Here is a 23,692-nt window from a genome sequence, read left to right as displayed (position 1 = left end):
CAGGTGAACTGATCTCTGTCACCTGGAGATCAGCTGTATTAGTCAGAGATTTTTAGCCACCGTCTGCAGGTTGACAATCATATATCCAAAGCAGTCATTTCTTCCAGGGGATCAGATCTCTGTAGTAATTCAGGGAGATGTCCAAACTCTACCTGGAAATTGGCAACCCTATGTGTGGTGGTCAATGCCATGTAAGTATTCTCCAGCAAATTCAGATCATTAGGAGTGGGATAAACTGTCCTGTTAGAAAATGGATGGGGAAGAGTTAAATTCCCTTCCCAAACAGTATTTAAAATTCTGCCCCAACAGCTTCATGGGCTAAAACTATAGAGGGCCTCTTGACTATGTATCACCTGTGGTTCTATCCCAAGACAGCTTTGCATGTTCATTTGTCCTTTTCAGGAACTTACCTGGGAAGCTATTTGGTGCCAGCTGCTCCTGTGTCATTCTGAAGGCCCAATAGGAGGGCGAGGCTTTCTGTGGCTATTCTTGGTAGCCAGCTCAGTAGGAGGCCCATAGTAATTATTTGTAGAACTTTCCCAGAATTTACAGGTCAGTGCTAGTGTGTTAAGTGTGTGGCTCAAGCCAGGGTCAGGCTTTTAGAAAACAAACCTTGAGCTGTGGAAAGAAATAATCTCAAGGAAACAGCATATGTCCTGGTTGCCTTCTGTGATGGGTCAGCATTTATTGCTGGCAGGAGTGGCAGCTCAGGGTCATGCAGTTTTGTTTGTTGTTTTTGCTCAAGGACAAACTTTCCCATAGTAGCAGCTGCTGCCTGCCGCCAAGCTTGTGGAAACACTCCCTCAGTTAAGCTTTAGCACACCAAGTGAACAATGGGCCAGATTGGGGTCAGGAATCCACTGAGGAAAGGCAGTGTAGTAGGCTGCTTTCCATGCCCACCAGTGTTTCACAAGGGAGAGCAGTGACATTCTTGTATTTATTCGTCATGCCCTTATCCTTACCTTGCCTGGAGGCTTGATGACAACACCCTCTTCACCCCCTCCTCCACTACTCATTGCTGAAAGATTTTCTTTGCTGTCTGTATGCTGTATTCACTTATTTTGCAGTAATCTTTCCTGCATTGCCATGAAAGCAAAGAGGACTTTTCTTTGGGGTGGATGGTTAGAGATACATTAATGAACTGTCATTCCAATATGGTATGCTGTTGCCAATGCAAAACAATAAATGCCCCAATGAAGTGAACAGAAGAGAGCACAGGCTCTGACAAGAGAAGTATAAATTAATAATGCAAGGAAAAAAAGAGAATTTGAGAAATGAATCGCTAAAAGCACCAAAACAGGGAATTATATGCCAGTCAGCCTAACATCTATTCCAGGAAAAATAGTAGAAAGTATAAAAAAAATATAGTTATTAAGCACATGGAGGAACAAAGCCTGCAGAGGGGGAAATCAGCATGGCTTCTACAAAGGGAAGTCCTACCTCAACAACCTTTTAGAGTTCTATGAGGAGTGATCACACAGATAATGGTATCCCAGTTGACTTTATATAGTTTGACTTTCAAAGGCCTTTTGACAAGACTCCTGAGTAAGCTTAGAAGTCATAAGATAAGAGGATTGGTCCTTTTATGAATTAAACATCGCCCAAAAGAAAGGAAGCAGAGAATAGGGATAAAAGGACAGTTCTCTCAGTGGAAAAAAAGTAAGCAGTGGGGTCCTACAGGGATCATTATTGGGACTGATGTTAATTAATTGGTTTATAAATGATCTGGAACTGGGAATGAGCAGTGTGGTTGCCAAAGTTTGCAGGCCATCCAGTGAAAGCTGATCAGCAGTAGGTTCAGGGCAGACAAAGAGAAATACTTTACACAGTGATTAAAAGTTGAACTTCACTGGCAAAGGTTGTAGTGATGGGCATAAGCACAGATGGCTGCAAAAGGGGACTTGTGGAGGCCAGGTTTATTTGTGGCCATGGTGACTGAAGGAAACCTCCACAGTTAAAACTCATAAACCTCTGGATACCAGTGGTAGAGGACATTATCAGGGGAAGTCCACAGTCCTCTTTGCTGGCCTTCCAGAGTAGGGGTGGCCACGGTGTGAGAGGATGCTGGACTAGATGGACCACTGGTCTGATCCAACAAGGCTCACCTTATGTTCTTAAAGAAACCTGACTAGTTTCTGCTTGTGAAATGTCAAGCTCTATGGGGATTTTGTGTTCAAGTGTGTACATTGACATACCTTAGAGTGGTTTTGCTTCCTATCCATGAATATGCAAATGAACAGATTTTTTAACTCAGGGATTTTATTGCTAGCGATGCAGGAGATGAGATAAAGCTTTAAAAACAGCAGCCCTGGTGCACATGTGTGTACATGCTAACAATATTTTTAGAAAATGCATCTCCAAAATATGGATTTTTTTAAACAAAAAAAAATCATGGACAAGTACTAGGTAATGTTGACTAGCTCTTTTAAAGCTGAATGGATATCTCTTGGGGGGAGGGGCGGTCTAGAAGGTGGTGACAGATCCTAGATATGCAGAGGCCATATTTCAAAAGATCTATTCCTAGAAGGGCTCCATAAACCACTTATTTCAAGCGTTTTGATTTGTCAGAATTCACCAAATGCATCTAGTGCCCTATATGTGGTGAGAAGTGCTGAACACAGAAACAGAGCAGCTGTAATTGGTTTTCTTGTGGTAAGAATTTCTGTAGGCAGCAGCCTACTGACATCTGGGCCTGACGGCTCAACTTCTTCTGCTTGGGTACAACAGAAACTAGGAAGCCTTATTTAACTATTTACTTAAGGTGCTCGTAGCATCAACCATGTGATGAAAACAAAAAGGGGATCATAGCCCAAAAGTAATATGAAAACAGCAAGAAACTGTGATGATGACACAATAATATTCTATTAAAGTGTCTATTCTTTTTTGCATTAGATAAAGGTTATAACTACATTGCTTATCAAAAACTGTAATAAACCTTCAAAAGAAGTTGTATGTAACTCTTAAATAATGTCCAGTATATGGTTCATTCCATCAAAGTTTACAATAATGTCCAGTATATAGTTTGTTCCACCAAATTTTACAATTCTGGGAGAAACCAGGAGACTCCCGGCAAAGTCCAAAAACCGTGTCTGGATTCATTTCTGATGTTTTCAGCTATTAAACCTTCCTTCCTTCCTGGAGCCGGTAAGTTTGTAACAGTTGCAGCTGCAAGGTTAGTTTCAGAAAACCAACCTCTCCTTGTGTGCTTCTGCAAACAAGTATAACACTTGTAACAACATCAAGGTAAAAATAACAACTTGTTACATACAGTTTACCCAGAAAATTAATTCCACATATGACTTCTAAATCAGGGCTGTCAAACATGCAGTTCAGGGGCCGAATCAGGCCCCCAGAGGGCTCTTATCAGGCTGCCAAGCAACTGGCTGTCATCTGCTTCCTCCTCCCTATATCTTGCTTCCTTCTGCATAACAGCTTGCTTTGCAAGGCTCGCTAAATTGCACAGGAGCTACAGAGCAAAACCTCTATTTTCTCCATTGGCTGAGGCTCCTTCCCCTCCTGCTCCTCTAGGGAAGGAAGGAAAGAACCAGAGCTCCCTTTAAAGTTTGTATCTCTGCTACCTAATCTTAAATAGGTACACATACGGCCAGGCCCAACATGGCTCGGCCCAACCCAACATGACCCGGCCCAACAAGGTCTCATTTATGTCAGATCCAGCTCTCATAATAAATGAGTTCGACACCCCTGTTCTAAACGTTCAGGCTAGGCACTCACCTTCAACAATTGATGTGATCTCTGCATACATGAATACAAAGTCAAAGTATACAAATAGAGTTTTGTGATAATACTGCTCATACACTCAGGAAACAGTTTTAAAGTGACTATTACAAAATAGTCCAATTTTGATATTTTCACAGGTGACAAGAAAGATCCATTTCTTGGTTCAGTCCCTGAGATTCTAATGTGTTCAGTCAAAAGATCCAACAACTTTCTCTTTTTAACAATTCCTTTTGTAAATTCATTATATTGTACATGGGCATTTCCACTTTTTCCAAAATAATGAATTTAAAATAATTACAAAAATGATTTTTCTCCTGAAAATGACAGACTAAAGAGAAATTCGCCTTTTCAAACAAGACCTATGCTCAGAAATTCTTTGCCAAATTGGGCATATAGTTGATCCAACCTAAAGCTGGGGGCATGCACACTAGATCAGGTAAATTACTCCTGAGGAGGCACAGTTTGTACTTGAGTCAATACTGTAAGCCAAAATGCCCTCAAAAGAGGTTGGGGAATTGACAGGTGGGCACCTGGCTTAAAAAGGATCTAGAATCTATGTATACAGGATTCCACTTCCAGAAATTATTGCTTAAATTTGCCAAGGACACTAACTAAGTAAAACAATTAAAAAAGTATTACAGAAAAATATAGAACACAAATACAAGGTAATGAATACATACTACACACATACAGTCCTAATAAAAATAGAGAGAAATGCATAGAGGTAACATAAGGATGGACAAACAGGGTGATAATTACTGATCGTAGTCTTCAAGGAAGGCTCCAATGGCGATGAACAAGGTCTAGGGAGAAGGGACCCTCAACTGATCAGGAATCGGGGATGTACCTAGACAGCAGAACTGGGGTACTGCTAGATGCACACCTGTGGGGAGCTGGGTCACAGGTTATAAGGATTACCTCGAGCCCTTAGGGGATGGGAGGTATAGGGGCGGATGACAGTGGTCAGCTGATACATGACCTCAGAAAAAGGGGAGGCTCCGCAATGACCATAAGGGCTGGACTTATGCAGTAGCCAATAGTCAGTTTATTGGGGGCACATGATTAGCTGCCCATATCTGGCCAATGAGCAGGCTTGGCCCTGGTTACCTGATTGGACCTCCAGGTAACAATGGGCCAAAGGGGAATGCTCCAGGATGACCATTAAGGGAAAGAATGGGAGAAATGATTGGGGTGGGGGTGATTAAAACTATCAAACTTATCTAAAAAGGTGACAATAGATGGCCAAATTGCTACCCAAGGAAACACCCAGTCTATAGAAAGACACTTGGCTCTAGGTGAAGATGTTCTTCCTCTTCTTCATCCCTCTACTGGCACCAATCTTTGTCTTGGGTTCCGTTGGACAAAGTCTTAGGCAGTCTGGCAGGATCCACGCCTAAGATAAGCTTGATGGCCTTATGCATAGGAAACATCTGTTGAGTACGTGAGCCTCTCGCTTTGCTGTAATGGAGTCTGGCACTGCAGGAAGATAGCTGCTGGTGGTGTTAGCCTCCCAAGATGGATTCTATGGTCAAGGCTGGAAACCGCTTGCCTGGACAGTTCCTGGCGGCACAACTTCTTCCGCTGCAACAGCCGAGATGGTGATTGCACGGAGCGACTGGAAGCCCATCTGTTCTCCTGGTTAGCACTCCTCCAGAGACACGGAGTGCTGCTGCAACGTTGTGGCTGTTTGTACTCACATAAGTCCCTACATTCTGGTAGACAAAACCCATGTTCTCCTGGCAGATGTGTGTGAGTTGAGTCTCCTGGCAACCAAATGGGTGACTTTTGGAATTAGGGGTCTTTTTCTCACAATACTTTCCTCAAAATTAGGTAAAATGAGCTTTTTTGTGTTCCAAGATTGTGGATACACTGAGTGGGATCCACATGCAAAATGTCTAGTCCTGGACAAAATCTTTTTAAGGGAGGTGCAATATCAGAACATATTATACTCTCTAATACTTTAAGTTTTTCTTGACCCAATAAATGGTGGAGTACCGCAACTTGGGAGATGCTCTACAATAAGCCAGTTTCTATAAGTAATTTTAGAGATGGCATCTGAACAGGCAGAAAAATCCAAAGTCCATGACAAGTGCATTATCAGTCCTGGTTGGTTCCTTAATTTTAAGTAAGTCAGAGTGAAGTCTTTCTTCAGCTTTTTGCCTAGCTTCCTTGAGAGTAAGGGCTGGATAGCCTCTGCTTTAAAAGGAATGTTCTAATCATTTCATGTCAGTTTCAAAATCTGATGTGTTAGTAGAATTTCTTTTTCATCATAGATATTGCCCATATGGAATATTTTGTCTTAAATGTCTTGGCTTGGATGATAGGACCCAGAATGCAGATACACATTCTTACCTGTTGGCTTTATTATAAGCCTTTATTGCTAAGCCTTTGCATAAGCCTTTATTGGGGAAGGCAATGGCAAACCACCCCTTAAAAAGTCTGCCGTGAAAACGTTGTGAAAGCACGACAGTGTCCAAAAAGGAAATGCTATTGTAACTTTGATGGCTGGTAAACTTAATGGAAGGATGAGCGTTGTCCAGCCATTGTACAAATTCAGTAAAGTTAGAGGGATCTCTATAAATCATAAATAAATCATCAATAGAGCACTTATAAAAATTATATTTTGGAAGAATGGATTACTGCTCTGGTTATAAATGAAATTCTTAAAATCAATCATAAAGATGTTGGCTATACTAGGCGCAGCTGCACAACCCATTGCTATACCCTTTGTCTAAAAAAAGAACTATTAAACCCATAATAATTCTTAGCCAGTATCAAATCAAGGAGATCCATCAAAAATGTGCTGGTGGATTCTTATCTGTATGCAATTCAAATGTGTTATGTGCGCTTATTCTAATGTGTGGTATGCTTGTATAAAGCGATTTAACATCCAAGGTTGTCAAAATCACTGTGGGTGGAACTTTAAAATTTTCAACCTTTAGGATGAAATCACCAGTATCCTTAATATATGAGGGAACCAGTGCTACAAACAGCTTCAGAAATAATTGGGCGTCCGGCGGGTGGGCGGGCGGTTGCCGTCCTTGTACATTTTAGGCAATATATTAAAAACGGGCATGTGTGGATGCTCATTTATTAATTATTTCCCTGTTGCGGTTGTACATACCCTAAATTGAGGGCTTCTGTAACCACAGTCTTAATCTGTACTGTGCATGAATGGGCTTAAGGAGGCCTCTTTTCCTGCTTAACAGTAATACACGCTGTGTGAGTTATATGTACAACTCTCATACACCCCCACATATATAACTCACACAGTTTATCAAAGTGCATGGGCATAAGAAAGCAGATCTTTCCCCAAGGAGTTTACAATCTAAACCTGCCATGGGGAGATACATGTAAATACTTCTCTGTGTGTTTTAAATCTTTGCAGTGCTTTTGTGTTTTGTTTTGTTTTTTGCAAATAGCAACCTTGAGTCCAAGGAAATAAGATGGGATATATAAAGAAATAAAGGGAGACTGAAGACAAAAGGGGAAAATATGCATTCTGTGACATGCACCTAGGTTTGGCTTCAGTACAGAAAGGGGATTGGACCAGAAGCGAAAAGATAGTTTTAGAAAAAGAATTCGGAAAACATTAACATTATATAAGGTGGCAGTTCCAACTTCCAGGCAGTAGCCAAGGCAAGAGATGACCAGGATTCCATTTTTGCAGTGTTGAAAAAGGAGAGGCGTCATGTCCTGGCAACAGCCTAAATATGGAGACCAAAAAGAGAGACGCATTCAAAATAAGCCAGGGCTTCATGCCTGTTTTACAAGGTGGCTAGTGGCATAGCCACTGAGGATGTCGAATGTGTCAAGAAATGAAGCATAGGAGGGAGGTGTATGTGTGTGTGGGAAGATCAGAAGTTCACCCTTCAATGTGCTTAGTTTCAGGTGGTGATGAAACATCCAAATGGGAATATCAAACAGCCAATTATACGCGTGAGGTTGATGGGAGAAAGTTCAGAGATAGAGAAGTAGAGATGGGTATCATCACAGTGGTTATATTGAAAGCTCTGGCACTATTTAAAAAGATCAGCCATGGACAAACAGAAGAGGGCCATGACAAACCTCTGGGAAATCTAAGTGGAGAGGGGAAAGCAGAGGTAGAGCTTCCCCTCATGAGCAGTTGTTGAAATAATGTATATTAAGCACTAGTTTGAGCATCTTAAAAAAGCATTGCTGGTTTAGGTACCCACCCATTCTCATCAGCAGCGCTCCCCTCCTTCAGTCTCACTGCAACATCATCTTCTGGAAAGGCATTTGTTAGTTTGCTCTGTAGCCATCCTTCCTGAACTAAGACAAAAGTGTGTGAATCAGAACCTAAAAAAACTGTGAGTTACTGTGAGTTAGCTCACACTGACTCAGCTTAGAGGGAACACTGTATGTGTGTAATCATACAGGAAGGGTTTACTTCTGCTATGTTGTCCTGTATTTTGTTAGCATAAAGTGTTCTTCTCACCCCCAGGTTAAAGCAGCGGTGGGGAGGAGTTCCTCCCTAATGCTTTGTATTCAAAGTACAAGTAGGTTGCTTAAAATAATTAATTGCACAAACTGCAGGTGAGCAAAAAGTATTTTGAAATCTAATGCAATATTAACAATGAGAATATTTCCTGGAAAGCAAGGTACAACTTCCAGCTGTGGGGTGAGGGTGGGGGGTAAAAATGTAAGTGCATCACACCATAAAGGAGTAATGTGCTTACTCGTATTCTTACACGTGCAAAGTTCTGTTCTGGGTGTCAGCCATTTGAATTTTGTTTTACTGGCATTGCAGGAGATGGAAATGCAGAGAAGGAAATGGGCACCGCTGAGTTCAGATTTCAGCAGAATCTTCCCCCACTAGGTGCCTCTTCTCTCAAAATAGCAACCCCTCAGCTGAGTGACTGCGAGCAGCTTCCAGATGGCCACAAGGCAGCAAGCAGTATTAAAGTTCAGGCAACAGAGGAGAATCAGGGATTTTGGTTTGCCAGTCTAAAGGGCATCTCTAATCCATCCCAATTTATTCACCAAGTGCAAAGGTATCTTAAGGGCATATCCATACTACAGATGCTCATACTTTCTTGCTGGGAAATCTTGAGTACTGTAATTCTGTACAGGACTAGGAATAGAACCACTTAAGTGGTTTGATGTCGGACTAGGATTGCCACCTCTGGGTTGGGAAATACCCAGAGATTTGGGGGGTGGCAATCCTATGTTGGATGGGATCTGAGAGACCAAGGTGTTCTGTCATAGAGACTTGCAGGATGACCTTGGGCCAGCCACACTCATTCAGCCTAACCCACCTCACAGGATTGCTGCGTGGATACAATGGAAGGCAGGAGAACTACGTAGACCACTTGGGGAGAAGGCAGGGGTGTAAATGAAGTAAATAAACCTCATCAGACTACATGATGTTTTGGGAAATGGGGACAGTTAAATCATTATACAACTAATGAATATTTGTTGTAGAGACCAGGCTTAAATCTTCTGTCTGGATAGCTATGGCATAGTTTATTTCTGGAATTTGCAGTAAACTGGAAGGTTATAATCTGCACTTTCATCTCACTGCTCTTTTCACTTCCCCAATTTAGTGGGTTATATACCTATTAAGAGATTATTTGGCTACATAAAACATGGAACCAAACTCGAATTCATAGCCTTTAGGGTCAGAACCAACCAGTTTTTCTACTGGTGGAAAAGGGAGGAGGGTGTCTCCGTTGACCTGCCCAAAGCTATACTGGAACCTGCATAGACAAAAGCCACATGGGGGAGATTGTAGTAGTAAGGAGGAAAGCTGATAAGACTAAACAAAAATGCTGGTTGTATCCAGCCCTCAGAGTACCTTAACTGGACTGAGACATGTCTGAGGTCCAAGGAAGTGCTCATCTCTGACCTGGATCAAAGATTCTGGATGATTCTTACTCTGCAAAAAATAAACCAGATCACATTTAATACGCTCACACATACAGGGCTGGTTGCCTTTCATTTTCTGGCAAGGTTTCTGTTTCTTTAAAAGTTTCATGAAAAGCAAGTCTGCAGCCAACGTATGTTATATCTAATAACATAAAAATAACATTTTCAGTACTGTGAGTTTACATAATGACAGAAAAGTTAGCATGTGCATGTTTCAGACAAAAATAATTAATTGGCTTAATTGCTGTATTTGATCCTAGTTTAAGGAAACCCAGGAGGCCTATTCACAAATTACAGTGAACACATGTAGAATCTGTACACACTTAAACACCACACTTATCCAGGTACTGGTTTCAATAAAATATATGGATATTGGCTCTTTCTTACAAACCGATGTATGCATGTACATGCAGGATGTGCATGCATTCCTTGTAATATGTGAACAGGGTTACTGCTTCATACCATTACAGGAAACTGGCCAGTTCAAACATAATCCAGTGCTCTGATCTGAGCATCTATTCAGTTGGAGAGTGCACAAGGACATTTTCAGGACACCTGCATTTATGCATCACACGAAACCATGGTTAAGATAAACAGTGGTTAACAAGCCAACTTCAAACTATGGCTTCAGATTTTGGTTCAATGGCTACCAATTAACCATGCTTACCAGAATGGCCCATGTTTAGACAGTCTCATTAACCACAGTTAGTTGAACTTAACTAAGCGTTCAGGTTGTGTCTATTATCTGAACCTCATTTTTATTTTTTAGCATTTACTATTAGTGTTATGTTGATCAGCCCATAAAGAATCATGTGACCCACTATTTGGGAATCCCTGTTCTGGAAAACTAAATTTACCAACCCTTCTTCTGTGAGCTCCAAGGGGATGTTTCTGCCTACAGCAAATGGTGATTAGATACAGGCCCATGGGTAGCTAGCTGCAGCGAACATTTCCTTAGCAGAATTCTGTATTCGTGCTTCTGCTCCTGAGCTTGGCTGGCTTGGCATTTTCCCAGTTTCTAGTTCACTGGCTTCTGGTTACACTTTTAAGAGCAGTATTGTAATGTTAGATAAGAAACATACTCATCAAGAAAAGGTAGTGGCACATAGCAAGTGAAACTGTACCCTTGACTGAACTAACTAGTATTTTTAAATGCTGAAAGCAAGCTTTCATGTCGCACAACTCTGCCTTATGCTGGATGTTCAGAAAAGATAGATAAATGGGTAGATGTCACTCTGCCAAGCCAGTGTTCACTCAGCCGTACCTGCATTGCAGTCTTTCAGTATCAACGTGCAGGAAATGGGTTAAAGCAGCTACATAATTGCATTACAAAGAGATCCATGCTGGTAAAGTTTAAGTTATACAAATGCTCTCAGGAAGAAAGAAATATATGATACAAGAAGAATACAGTACGTACAACGCATCATCAAACAGAAATCAAAAAGTGACAGCTGCCCCTCCCCCACAATTTCCTCATTAAACAGCTGCCCCTCCCCCACACCAGCCCCCACCTCCTGATCAGTAAATGAATGCCTGACGTAGTGGGATTGTACTTTTTTGCTGCCCCTTCTAATACATTAATTGTAACCATCCCAGCATTTTCTTACACATTAAATCCTAACATTTACCTAGCCACCTAACAGCATTTTAGATGCCTATTCTAATACATTAATTGTAAACATATAGCATTTTCTTACACATTAAATCCTAACATTTTTCTATCATCTTCAGTGCCTGTTCTCAGAGTGAGACAAAAGTATTTGACCTTAAAAGGTCAAGTGCTGAAATGTATATCTCGCAGACGTGGGAGGATATTCACCCTGTGAGAGAGAGCAAGAATCTTAGCAAATTATTTAATGCTGACACAGTTTAGACCTGGACAAAATAAACAGATGAAATTAGGTTCTCACGCAATAAATTTCCTGTTCTTATGGTCTGTGATTTAAAATAGCTTTTCCATCAAATTTATGTATGGGCTAATTGTGAGAATAGTGTTTGACCCCCAAAAATGGTCCTAAGAGGTCAAGGGGTTTTATGGCTGTGAAGTGCAGAAAAATGTAGACTTAAGAAAAATGCAAAAGCAGGACAGAGATATACAATTTAGGTTATTTTAAATATAAACAAAGATAGGATTTTCTGACATGTATAGAAACACACAGGTTACAGAATGCCCCATTGGTTTTTTTGTGGATATACTCTGACTGTGTCCAATATGTAGATAAAATAAAATTTTAAATAAAAACAAGCAACAGTAAGCAGTGTTTTAAATGATTTTAGTTCTACATGCCCTGTTAAATGTGCATTCACCCCATGTTCCCCAAGTATTGTTGACAACACAAATATTTACTGCCAACTTTGGTGATTTTTGATATGGTTCCACCAAGATCAGGATCTGAGCCTTTAATTGTATTCAAGTAGGCATTCATTTGCTTTTGATGGAACTCTTAACATCAGAAGATCTGGGGCTTAGTTCTGAGCCATGCAGCTCACTTAATATCTTGGCACACAATACAACTTTTTTCCATCGTCAGCATCCTCCACCTGTTAGCACTCCAAGGAGCTGTCTGGGGGGGTTACTTGAGCAATGAACAGGGCCCCGGCAGTAGGAGGTTGCCTAGGATTCTATAAGAAAAAGAAGAGCTTATCGTTGCTGCTTTAGGGAGAAGAGGGGGTTGTGGGTCACGGGCAGCCTAGGAACTGATCTCCTTGATGAACCAAGGGTGCAGAGAGAGGAGCGAATTCCACATTTTAATCACTCTCTGTGTAAAATAGTATTTCCTTTTGTCCACCCTGAATATGCTATCAGCCTCGTTGTATTGAGTTCTAGTATTTTGAAAGGGGGAAAAAGTTCTGTTTGTCAACTCTCTCCACCCCTTGCATAATTTTATAAACCTCTATCTTGACCCCACACCCTCCCCCTCCCCTAACATAGCCATCGCTTTTCTAAACTGAAAAGTCACTCATCAGCCTTTCCTCATAGAGAAGGTGCTCCCCCCCCAACCCCCCCAATCAACTTTGCTGCCCTTCTCTGTACTTTTTCTAGCTCTGCAATGTCCTTTTGGAGATACGGTGACCAGAATTGTACACACTATTCCAAACAAGGCTGCGATATAGATCTATATGGGGGCATTACAATATAGGCTGTTTTATTCTCAATCCCGTTCCCAAGAATACCTACCACAGACTTTGCCTTTTTCACCGCTGCAGCACACAGGGTTGACACTTTCACCAAACTATCCTCAACACACTTGGGATTTTCCCCCCTCTCAGTCACAGCAAGTTCTATCCCTATTAGCTTATACGTGAAGTGGGGATTTTTTTTTGACCCACTATGCCATCACCTTACACTTACCAGCACCTCACCCCTAGTTCCTAATCATTTATGAATAAATGAAATAGTCTTGCCCCCGTACCAATCCTTATCGGACCCCGTAGCATACTTCCCTACATTGTGAGAATTGTCCACAGATCCCCACTCTTTACTAACAGTCATTGAACCAGTTTTTTAATCAGAAAGAGAACCCATCCTCTTATCCCATGACTGCTAAGTTTACTCAGGAATCTCTGGCGAGTCTTTCTCAATGAACTCTAAAAGGTTGGTGAGGCAGGACTTCCCTTTGCAGAAGCCATGTAGGTGAAGAGTAGGTGGAATTCACTGCCACAGGAGGTGGTGGCGGCCACAAGTATGGCCACCTTCAAGAGGGGTTTAGATAGAAATATGGAGCACGGGTCCATCGGTGGCTATTAGCCACAGTGTATGTGTGTATATAAATTTTTTTGCCACTGTGTGACACAGAGTGTTGGACTTGATGGGCCGTTGGCCTGATCCAACATGGCTTCTCTTATGTTCTTATGTTCTTAAGATTAAAAAAACCAAAACAAAAAAACCTGGCACGATTGTGATCTGAGGGTGGAAAAATGTTTTTGTTTCAAACAGTCTTATTAGTAACATATGGCAATAAATTTCAATTTCTTACATCATTAATAATTACTTTTTATCTATCCCATATATTACTTTCTACCCACTCCTCCCCCGTTACTTGACACCCGCCGGTGTTATATACTTAAAATCTTAATATTAAAGGTACCCTTAATTAATAAGAACCAAAATTAATATCCTCCTCCCTCTTGTACTTAGTCATTATCAAAAATTGTCCAATGTCCTTTTATTTTCCACTCTTTTTCTACGTATCTTCTGAACTTTTTCCACTTCATCTTAATTACTTCTAAATCATAGTCTCTTAAGGTTCATGTTAACTTGCCCATTTCACCCCAGTGTCATAACTTTTAAAATCCAATCCCATTTTTCTGGTATTTTTTCTTGCTTCCACAACCGCGCATACAACGTCCTAACTTTTTCCACTCCATCTTAATTACTTCTAAATCATAGTCTCTTAAGGTTCATGTTAACTTGCCCATTTCACCATGTGTCATAACTTTTACAATCCTACCCCATTTCTCTGGTATTTTTTCTTGCTTCCACAACTACGCATATTATGTCCTAGCAGCTGAAAGCAAGTATCAAATTATAGTTCTATCTTCTTTTGGATTTTTTTTTCCATTTGTAATCCCAACAGGAAAGTCTCTGCAACTTTCTTAAATTCATATCCCGAGATCCTAGAAATTTCTTGTTGAATCATCCGCCAATACTTTTTTTGCCCTTTCACAAACCCACCACATACGGTAGAAAGAACCTTCATGTTTTTTTTTACATTTCCAACACCGGTCTGGCATCTTATTATTCATCTTTGCCAATATCACCCAGTGAGTTGCATTTGAACACGAGTCTCCTAGGTTCTTGTTTAGCACTTAACCCGCTAGAGCCAGCGGAGTATTTTACTTACTTTACTGTAGCCCCCCCTTTTTTGTTTTTGTTTTTTTTGCTGAGACTGAAATGTAAGAACAATGTTCTCAACTAGGATAGGCATTAGAGGACCACACTAGGATCCGGAACCATCAAGTTCAAATCCTGACTCTGCCACGCAAGATTGCTGGTGACTTTGAGCCTATCACGCTCTCTTGCCTTAGCCTACCTCACAAGGTTGCTGTTGCGAAGATAAAATGGAAAAGGAGAAAAACAATTGATAAGCTGCTCGGTATCATGATTAGGGAGGGAAACAGGATGTAAAAACTAAGCACTACACCACAATGGTTTCAATGAAATGTGGAGGCTGGACAGTTGTAAGAGACCGCAGAGGCTACTGTTACACGGCTAACCCTACTGACGTCCAAGCTCTGACAAAATTGGGCTAGTCGGTTATATTCAGGCTTCCCATGAAACATTTACATGCGGATAATTAGAGAAATAAGAGCCCCAGTGGTGCAGAGTGGTAAAGCCGCAGCACAGCGGTTCTAACCTCTGCTAACGACCTGAGTTTCACGGTTAAAACAATTTTATTTGGTAACAAATTATATGTCCTGCATCATTAATAACTTCTTTTAACTATCCCACATATTACTTTCTAGCCATCCCTCCCCCATTACTTGACCCCCGCCGGTGTTATTTACTTAAAATACTAATGTTTAAAGGTACCCTTAACTAATAAAAAATGAAAATTAACATTCTTCTTTTTTTTTCTAAGACTTCATCATTATCAAAAATTGTTCAATGTCCTTTTATTTTCCACTCCATCTTAAAAACTTCTAAATCATAACCTCTTAAAATTCTTGTTAACTCGTTCATTTCACACAATGTCATAACTTTTACAATCCAACCCCATTTCTCTGGTATTTTTTCATGCTTCCACAACTACGCATATAATGTCCTAGCGGCTGAAAGCATGCACCAAATTATAGTTCTATTTTCTTTTGGAAATTTTTCCATTTGTAATCCCGACAGAAAAGTCTCTGCGACTTTCTTAAATTCATATCCCGAGATCCTAGAAATTTCTTGTTGAATCATCCGCCAATACTTTTTTGCCCTTTCACAAGTCCACCGCATACGGTAGAAAGAAACTCCATGTTTTTTACATTTCCAACATCTGTCCGGCATCTTATTATTCATCTTTTGCCAATTTCTTAGGAGTCATATACCACCTGTACATCATCTTAAAACAATTTTCTTTAATACTATGATACGCTGAGAGTTTCATAAAGTTCTTCCACAAATATCCCCAAGTTTCCATATATATTTCTTTATTTACATTAATTGCCCACTTAATCATTTGAGATGTCACTACTTCATTTTAAAAGTAACATATAGATTTTTGAAATTAATTTTTCATTGTCTCCAAGCAGAACTTTTCCCATTTCTGTTCGTTCTCATCTTATTCCTTCAGTTTTAACATCGCTTTCCACCAAACTTTTTATTTGTTGCGTTTGAAACAATCATATTTATTATTCAACTCTTCGGCAGTTTTCAATTCTATTTTACAGCTTTGTATTTTTAGTTTATACGACACCCTTTTTCCCTCTCCCATCTCCGCCGTTATCCTTATTACTTCCGCAGGCACTGAGGATAGAGAAATGTTACGACCGTTCCTTTGTCATAGATTGCTATTTGATCATGTTTTGCGCGCTTCGGTTTTAATACAAAGGCACGCAAATCGGGGCCCTCGGCGGTAGTTTCTAAAGCATCCGCGCAATTCGATGTTTTGATTACGCGTGTCTTAGACGGTCGTTGTATATAATCGAATAAAATATAATACGCGATCGCGATGTATAACGTTAGACAACCTTGTTACTCTGACTTTTGAAAACCCCGAGATAGGCCCCCTTCTGCGAATTCGGCTCAGCGGCCCGCCACCAATAGGAGAGTCGCCGTTGTTCAAACGCGCCAGCGGGTGCGGGGGGGTCGGCGCAGGATTCTCTTTAAATACGGGAAACCCGAGCGCCGTTCTGACGGCTCCGTACCACCATGGAGAAATTTTCTAACATGGAGGGACCCCTAGGCATCAAGCCTCACAAACATTCAAGAAAAGGCAACGGTGATGAGATAGAAGCGGAGAACACAGCCCCCGAGAAGACCCCTCTAGAATCTGTACCCGAAAACATGGAAGAGGAGAGTTTGGAGAACCAGGAAGCAGAAACAGATGCACGGGTAAGTTGTGAGAAAAGAGGAAAGCTGGGAGGATTGCGATGGCGGGTCATGTAGCGTTATGCCCTTTCTTTTTTTTTAAATTAGGCGGCGGAGGGATCAGAGACCAAAGTCGCTGATTTAGAGGATTTGATCATGTGTGGGATGCTAACCCTGGTGTTGCTCAAATCTTTAAGAAAGCGTGGTTCTAATCTCAAGAACTCAACACAGGTGGAGAATAATGAATCCCCTTTGAGGGAGAGTTCCACAAAGAAGGCTTGGGAAAAGTCAGAGCTCACTGAGAATGGCGTCTCTATCAAGGAGTCAGAACGTGGAGGGAAGGCACAAGAAAATATGGAGATTGTGGAGGAAACGGTCTATTTGAAAGCGCTCTTTCCGAATGTAAGGCCTAAAAAACCCCCAAGGTGTGTGGAATTGGGGGTGGGGGGCACGCTCATGAGACCGGATACTAATTTTTTTTTTTTTTGTTCTTCAAACTTTTAGGTAGAGAATGTGGCAGCGGTCAACTCAGGGAGGCCGGACACCTGTCACTGCCCATACTGCGGGGGTCTAGCACACTTTCAAGATTCAGATGAGGAAGATTCCCTAGCAGATGCCGAGCACGATACAGCCGGTGATTCCGGAGCGGACATGGAGGATACCTCTGGAGATTCTGAAGCAGACACGAAGGATGAAGCTGTGGAAAAGGCGAGGGAACCCCCGGTTGATGAAGCGCAAACACCGGAGTCTCCAAAGGAGGTTGATTCCCTCATGGAGGAAGAAGAAGAGGTTGCAAAGAAGGAAAAACATACAGATTAGAATCGAGAATGTCCCAACCACATGTAGATGAGAAAACACACACGTCTGTTTGTATATAAGACCCGTATCCTGAAGCGGATAGTAAGAACTGTATTTTTTCAGTAGGGTGGGGGAAATAGCACGCTTGTTTTTGTTTTCTCACGTTGATAAAGCGGATGTATCGTTGCTACACTTTCTGTACATACACACGTGTCTAATCCTTGTGAATCGCAACACGACAAAGATGTACGCCGTGTATTTCTTACCCTGCCCCCCCCTTGCAGGATTTCCCGGCAATCCCCCCTTCCCTCCTATTCGACACCAAAGTGGAAGACGCCTCATTCGCGGGGAACTGTAGACACGTGGGTCGGGATGCAGATTGTTGTTAATTAAAAAAAGCTACGCTTTGTATATTCTCGCTTTAATAAAATGCTTTTCTATTAGATATGACGGTATGAAACACGTGGTGTGCTCGACTGAAATAAGCTTAGAATTCCCACCGTAAAAATCCAAACACACATCGTTACGCCGGTTGCACCGCAAGGTCATCTAACGTATTTTAGCATAACGCCTCAGTTCTCTAGAATGGAACTAACAAAACATACAAACTTAGGACCTGAACAATCTTTGTTTCCATTTGTTTGGTTTTTTGACGTTGCCAAGGTGGGTTGTGCTTCATTTAAACATTCAGGCCTAGACACCGATTTAAGCAACGTTATTAAAATTGTAAAAATATAGAGCGGACTCATCACGGGTACTTGTTCATAGTTTCATAGCGCTTGTTCATAGTTTCGAGTTCACGATGTACTTTTATCTCACGGCCATGAGGAAAGCTAATCCTGCTAGGACAAATCCGGCGGTCGCTATGATAGTGTTGCTTTTGGTATCGCACCGGCTGATTGAATCAGAACCGTGTTTGTTGAAGTAGCGGTAGAACCCTTCCCAGCCACCATGCGCCTCCAGCCACTCACGCTTCTCCACAGACAGATAGATGACCAATGCCTCTGTCAGGCCGCCGATCTCCTCGTGAGCCCCCCGCCCAGCCAGCGCTGTTGCCAAGGTGCCGGTGAACACAAACAGCGCCACTACTCGACCCCAGTTAAGCCCGCCATCAGATGCCATCTGCGCCGCCACACGTCTCAAATGGACGTCTGCCCTACCAGGCTCCGGCAAGATTGCTGTGGAGCAAATGGAGTGAAAGAATGTCTTCTCACGGCTCTCCAGCTTGTCAGCCACTCTCCGCAGGGTCTTGGCCGTGTGGCTGTGAGACAGCACCGAACCACTCAGGTTGCGTCGCAAGTAGCCATCCACCAGTCGCCTTGTCTCGGCTGTCAGATCGCTCAGCATAGCGACTCTTCGATGACTGCCGATGAATACGTCGGCCTGCTCCAACCGTGCCCCAGTACCGCCGGTTCTATACAGATACGATTTTACAACCTACTTTCCCCCAATCGGTAGGTTTCTTACAAACCGAGAAGCCGACAAATTAAGCATCCGTAATAGATACGGTCATAGAAATGTAGAGGAAGTACCGTCCGAAAGAACACGGGTAAAAGAATGATGGGATTACCTACGTGTATAGACAAGGAACATACCCCCCCCCTTTCCCTAACATGATCCGGCAGCGGACTATAACGCTGTTGCTCGTGTGTTACTTTGTAATATGTTTATTGCACCCCAACCTGATTCCGGCCTCCCCCCATTCTCACCTTTTCCCATTATGCTCACCCTCGGCACTTTTGATTCGTAGCCATCTTTATACAATATTACACCCGCTTTCCTATATAAAATCAGATAGACTCCCTCCGTTTCTTACCCCACCTGCCCCAGCTAATTTTAATCCGCCCAAGCAAACGCCGAAGAAACCTATCCTCCCACAATTGCGATCCGCAGCCTTTACACCGTCACTCCTACCCCTGTTCAATAGGTCATATTTACAGGGGAGTGTTTCACCGTAAAGTGAAAATAAAGGAAAAAAGCTTATATGTAATAACAGGGTGTGTCCGATTATTCAGTGTATTTTTATACTTTGTTTCTTTGTTGCCCAAAGTGTTTTACAAAAAGCCATTAGCCAAAAATTGGCATGATTATACATTATTAAAACAAACCAGGAGAAGGACTTTCTGTGTTGGTGGTATCGGATGAGAGAAGAGACGGCCCCCTCCTTCAGCCGGGGCATAAGAACGGAACCGCTACAGAAAAAGACTTGCTCCGGCTTTTAAAGAACTTTTAAAGAGCTGTTCAGGATTATGTGGGGAAGAGCGTGCACGGTGTTGTTTTTTAAAGTAAGGAACCCGTGAAAACACGCTGTCGGTATTAGGACTTGTGTTTAAATAGCTCTCGGTCTATTTTAAGTTTTCTCGGTGCAGAGCCGTTATTTTCATCGTTATTGGTAAAACCATACGTCTATCGGCGTATCGGCGTCAATCTCCCTCTTACTGATCAAAAGCGACCTCCCTAAATGCAGCGTGATCTTTTTTAATATCGAATATTTTTTAGTATCAAAATTTGCACAAACTCAACGGCTTCTAAATACATTTTTATTTTTATACATGTGAATGTATAAAATGTACATTTATTACAGAAAGTTTTTAAAATTTATTTACAAAAGGGGGAAAAGAAAGGTATTCACAGATGTGCCATTCTGAAATGTATTATGCAGAAATTTCTCAACAAGTGTCACATAGGGTCGGTGGCATTTCTGAAACAACGTTCTCAATTGTTCACAGGGGGTCGGGGATGTTTGTACGCCTTCCACCAGGTTGGCCAACGTTATGACATGATTCTTGTTAATACCACAACAATCAAGAAAACACGCAATAACCGTGATCACATACAACACGGGGCCCATATTCAGATTGCGACAAACATATCTTAAGTTCTCATCGTAAAAAGCAGAGGACCACGTCAAACATACATGAGAATTCTGTCCGGGTCTATCTAAAATGCATCCGTCACACATAGAATAAGAGAGATCGTTGGAGCAATAATTGAGAACAGAATAAGCGGTGGCAGTTATCAGTTTGTACATCGCAGAACGTGACTTTTGCTTGTCCACAGGTGGAACGTCTTCATCGGACACTCCCACGTATTTTTGCAGGACGGTATGAATCGACGTCTGAACACCGGACAAGTCCACGAGACAAATTTTCTAAAAATCACAAACACACAAAATGAGGAAAGGAGCCTAAACAGAAACAACACAACCTTTTACACATCTTTCCCATGTTGTTCTACCCACCTTAAATGTATCTTGTTGTGACGGATTCACGGAGTCACAACTCTCACCATCCTGGAAACATCTACTCCGCTTCGGTGTACAGATTTCTGCCCCATCTTTCATTTTCTCGGGGGAAGCAAAAAGGCGTTTAGCAAGAACCGGCTGTACATTCTCCTTGTCAGAATCGGTGCTAGGTTTTTGAATCCTCGCTGTAGTTTTCCTCCTCACGGGTGCTCCAGGGACCACAGGATTAAAAACAGACAGGGGTGTATTCGCCATGGTGGTACGGAGCCGTCAGAACGGCGCTCGGGTTTCCCGTATTTAAAGAGAATCCTGCGCCGACCCCCCCCCCCCCCCGCACCCGCTGGCGCGTTTGAACAACGGCGACTCCCCTATTGGTGGCGGGCCGCTGAGCCGAATTCGCAGAAGGGGGCCTATCTCGGGGTTTTCAAAAGTCAGAGTAACAAGGTTGTCTAACGTTATACATCGCGATCGCGTATTATATTTTATTCGATTATATACAACGACCGTCTAAGACACGCGTAATCAAAACATCGAATTGCGCGGATGCTTTAGAAACTACCGCCGAGGGCCCCGATTTGCGTGCCTTTGTATTAAAACCGAAGCGCGCAAAACATGATCAAATAGCAATCTATGACAAAGGAACGGTCGTAACATTTCTCTATCCTCAGTGCCTGCGGAAGTAATAAGGATAACGGCGGAGATGGGAGAGGGAAAAAGGGTGTCGTATAAACTAAAAATACAAAGCTGTAAAATAGAATTGAAAACTGCCGAAGAGTTGAATAATAAATATGATTGTTTCAAACGCAACAAATAAAAAGTTTGGTGGAAAGCGATGTTAAAACTGAAGGAATAAGATGAGAACGAACAGAAATGGGAAAAGTTCTGCTTGGAGACAATGAAAAATTAATTTCAAAAATCTATATGTTACTTTTAAAATGAAGTAGTGACATCTCAAATGATTAAGTGGGCAATTAATGTAAATAAAGAAATATATATGGAAACTTGGGGATATTTGTGGAAGAACTTTATGAAACTCTCAGCGTATCATAGTATTAAAGAAAATTGTTTTAAGATGATGTACAGGTGGTATATGACTCCTAAGAAATTGGCAAAAGATGAATAATAAGATGCCGGACAGATGTTGGAAATGTAAAAAACATGGAGTTTCTTTCTACCGTATGCGGTGGACTTGTGAAAGGGCAAAAAAGTATTGGCGGATGATTCAACAAGAAATTTCTAGGATCTCGGGATATGAATTTAAGAAAGTCGCAGAGACTTTTCTGTCGGGATTACAAATGGAAAAATTTCCAAAAGAAAATAGAACTATAATTTGGTGCATGCTTTCAGCCGCTAGGACATTATATGCGTAGTTGTGGAAGCATGAAAAAATACCAGAGAAATGGGGTTGGATTGTAAAAGTTATGACATTGTGTGAAATGAACGAGTTAACAAGAATTTTAAGAGGTTATGATTTAGAAGTTTTTAAGATGGAGTGGAAAATAAAAGGACATTGAACAATTTTTGATAATGATGAAGTCTTAGAAAAAAAAAGAAGAATGTTAATTTTCATTTTTTATTAGTTAAGGGTACCTTTAAACATTAGTATTTTAAGTAAATAACACCGGCGGGGGTCAAGTAATGGGGGAGGGATGGCTAGAAAGTAATATGTGGGATAGTTAAAAGAAGTTATTAATGATGCAGGACATATAATTTGTTACCAAATAAAATTGTTTTAACCGTGAAACTCAGGTCGTTAGCAGAGGTTAGAACCGCTGTGCTGCGGCTTTACCACTCTGCACCACTGGGGCTCTTATTTCTCTAATTATCCGCATGTAAATGTTTCATGGGAAGCCTGAATATAACCGACTAGCCCAATTTTGTCAGAGCTTGGACGTCAGTAGGGTTAGCCGTGTAACAGTAGCCTCTGCGGTCTCTTACAACTGTCCAGCCTCCACATTTCATTGAAACCATTGTGGTGTAGTGCTTAGTTTTTACATCCTGTTTCCCTCCCTAATCATGATACCGAGCAGCTTATCAATTGTTTTTCTCCTTTTCCATTTTATCTTCGCAACAGCAACCTTGTGAGGTAGGCTAAGGCAAGAGAGCGTGATAGGCTCAAAGTCACCAGCAATCTTGCGTGGCAGAGTCAGGATTTGAACTTGATGGTTCCGGATCCTAGTGTGGTCCTCTAATGCCTATCCTAGTTGAGAACATTGTTCTTACATTTCAGTCTCAGCAAAAAAAACAAAAACAAAAAAGGGGGGGCTACAGTAAAGTAAGTAAAATACTCCGCTGGCTCTAGCGGGTTAAGTGCTAAACAAGAACCTAGGAGACTCGTGTTCAAATGCAACTCACTGGGTGATATTGGCAAAGATGAATAATAAGATGCCAGACCGGTGTTGGAAATGTAAAAAAAAACATGAAGGTTCTTTCTACCGTATGTGGTGGGTTTGTGAAAGGGCAAAAAAAGTATTGGCGGATGATTCAACAAGAAATTTCTAGGATCTCGGGATATGAATTTAAGAAAGTTGCAGAGACTTTCCTGTTGGGATTACAAATGGAAAAAAAAATCCAAAAGAAGATAGAACTATAATTTGATACTTGCTTTCAGCTGCTAGGACATAATATGCGTAGTTGTGGAAGCAAGAAAAAATACCAGAGAAATGGGGTAGGATTGTAAAAGTTATGACACATGGTGAAATGGGCAAGTTAACATGAACCTTAAGAGACTATGATTTAGAAGTAATTAAGATGGAGTGGAAAAAGTTAGGACGTTGTATGCGCGGTTGTGGAAGCAAGAAAAAATACCAGAAAAATGGGATTGGATTTTAAAAGTTATGACACTGGGGTGAAATGGGCAAGTTAACATGAACCTTAAGAGACTATGATTTAGAAGTAATTAAGATGAAGTGGAAAAAGTTCAGAAGATACGTAGAAAAAGAGTGGAAAATAAAAGGACATTGGACAATTTTTGATAATGACTAAGTACAAGAGGGAGGAGGATATTA

At 41.4% G+C, this 23,692-nt stretch overlaps 1 protein-coding gene across 1 annotated transcript in view; it reads left to right on the top strand.

Annotated features, from left to right (window-relative positions):
* The first annotated feature begins 530 nt into the window (after positions 1-530).
* GPRC5C (G protein-coupled receptor class C group 5 member C) overlaps positions 531-23,692 on the top strand; it is a 54,505-nt gene continuing 31,343 nt past the window's right edge. Inside the window, exon 1 of the mRNA XM_060252238.1 lies at positions 531-552. The gene's annotated coding sequence lies outside the window, so the exon portion shown is untranslated. The remainder of the gene's footprint in view (positions 553-23,692) is intronic.

The sequence above is a fragment of the Heteronotia binoei genome, chromosome 13, assembly GCF_032191835.1.
Source record: "Heteronotia binoei isolate CCM8104 ecotype False Entrance Well chromosome 13, APGP_CSIRO_Hbin_v1, whole genome shotgun sequence".
NCBI classification, from domain to species: Eukaryota; Metazoa; Chordata; class Lepidosauria; order Squamata; family Gekkonidae; genus Heteronotia; species Heteronotia binoei.
This window is presented reverse-complemented; position numbering and strand designations above follow the sequence as displayed.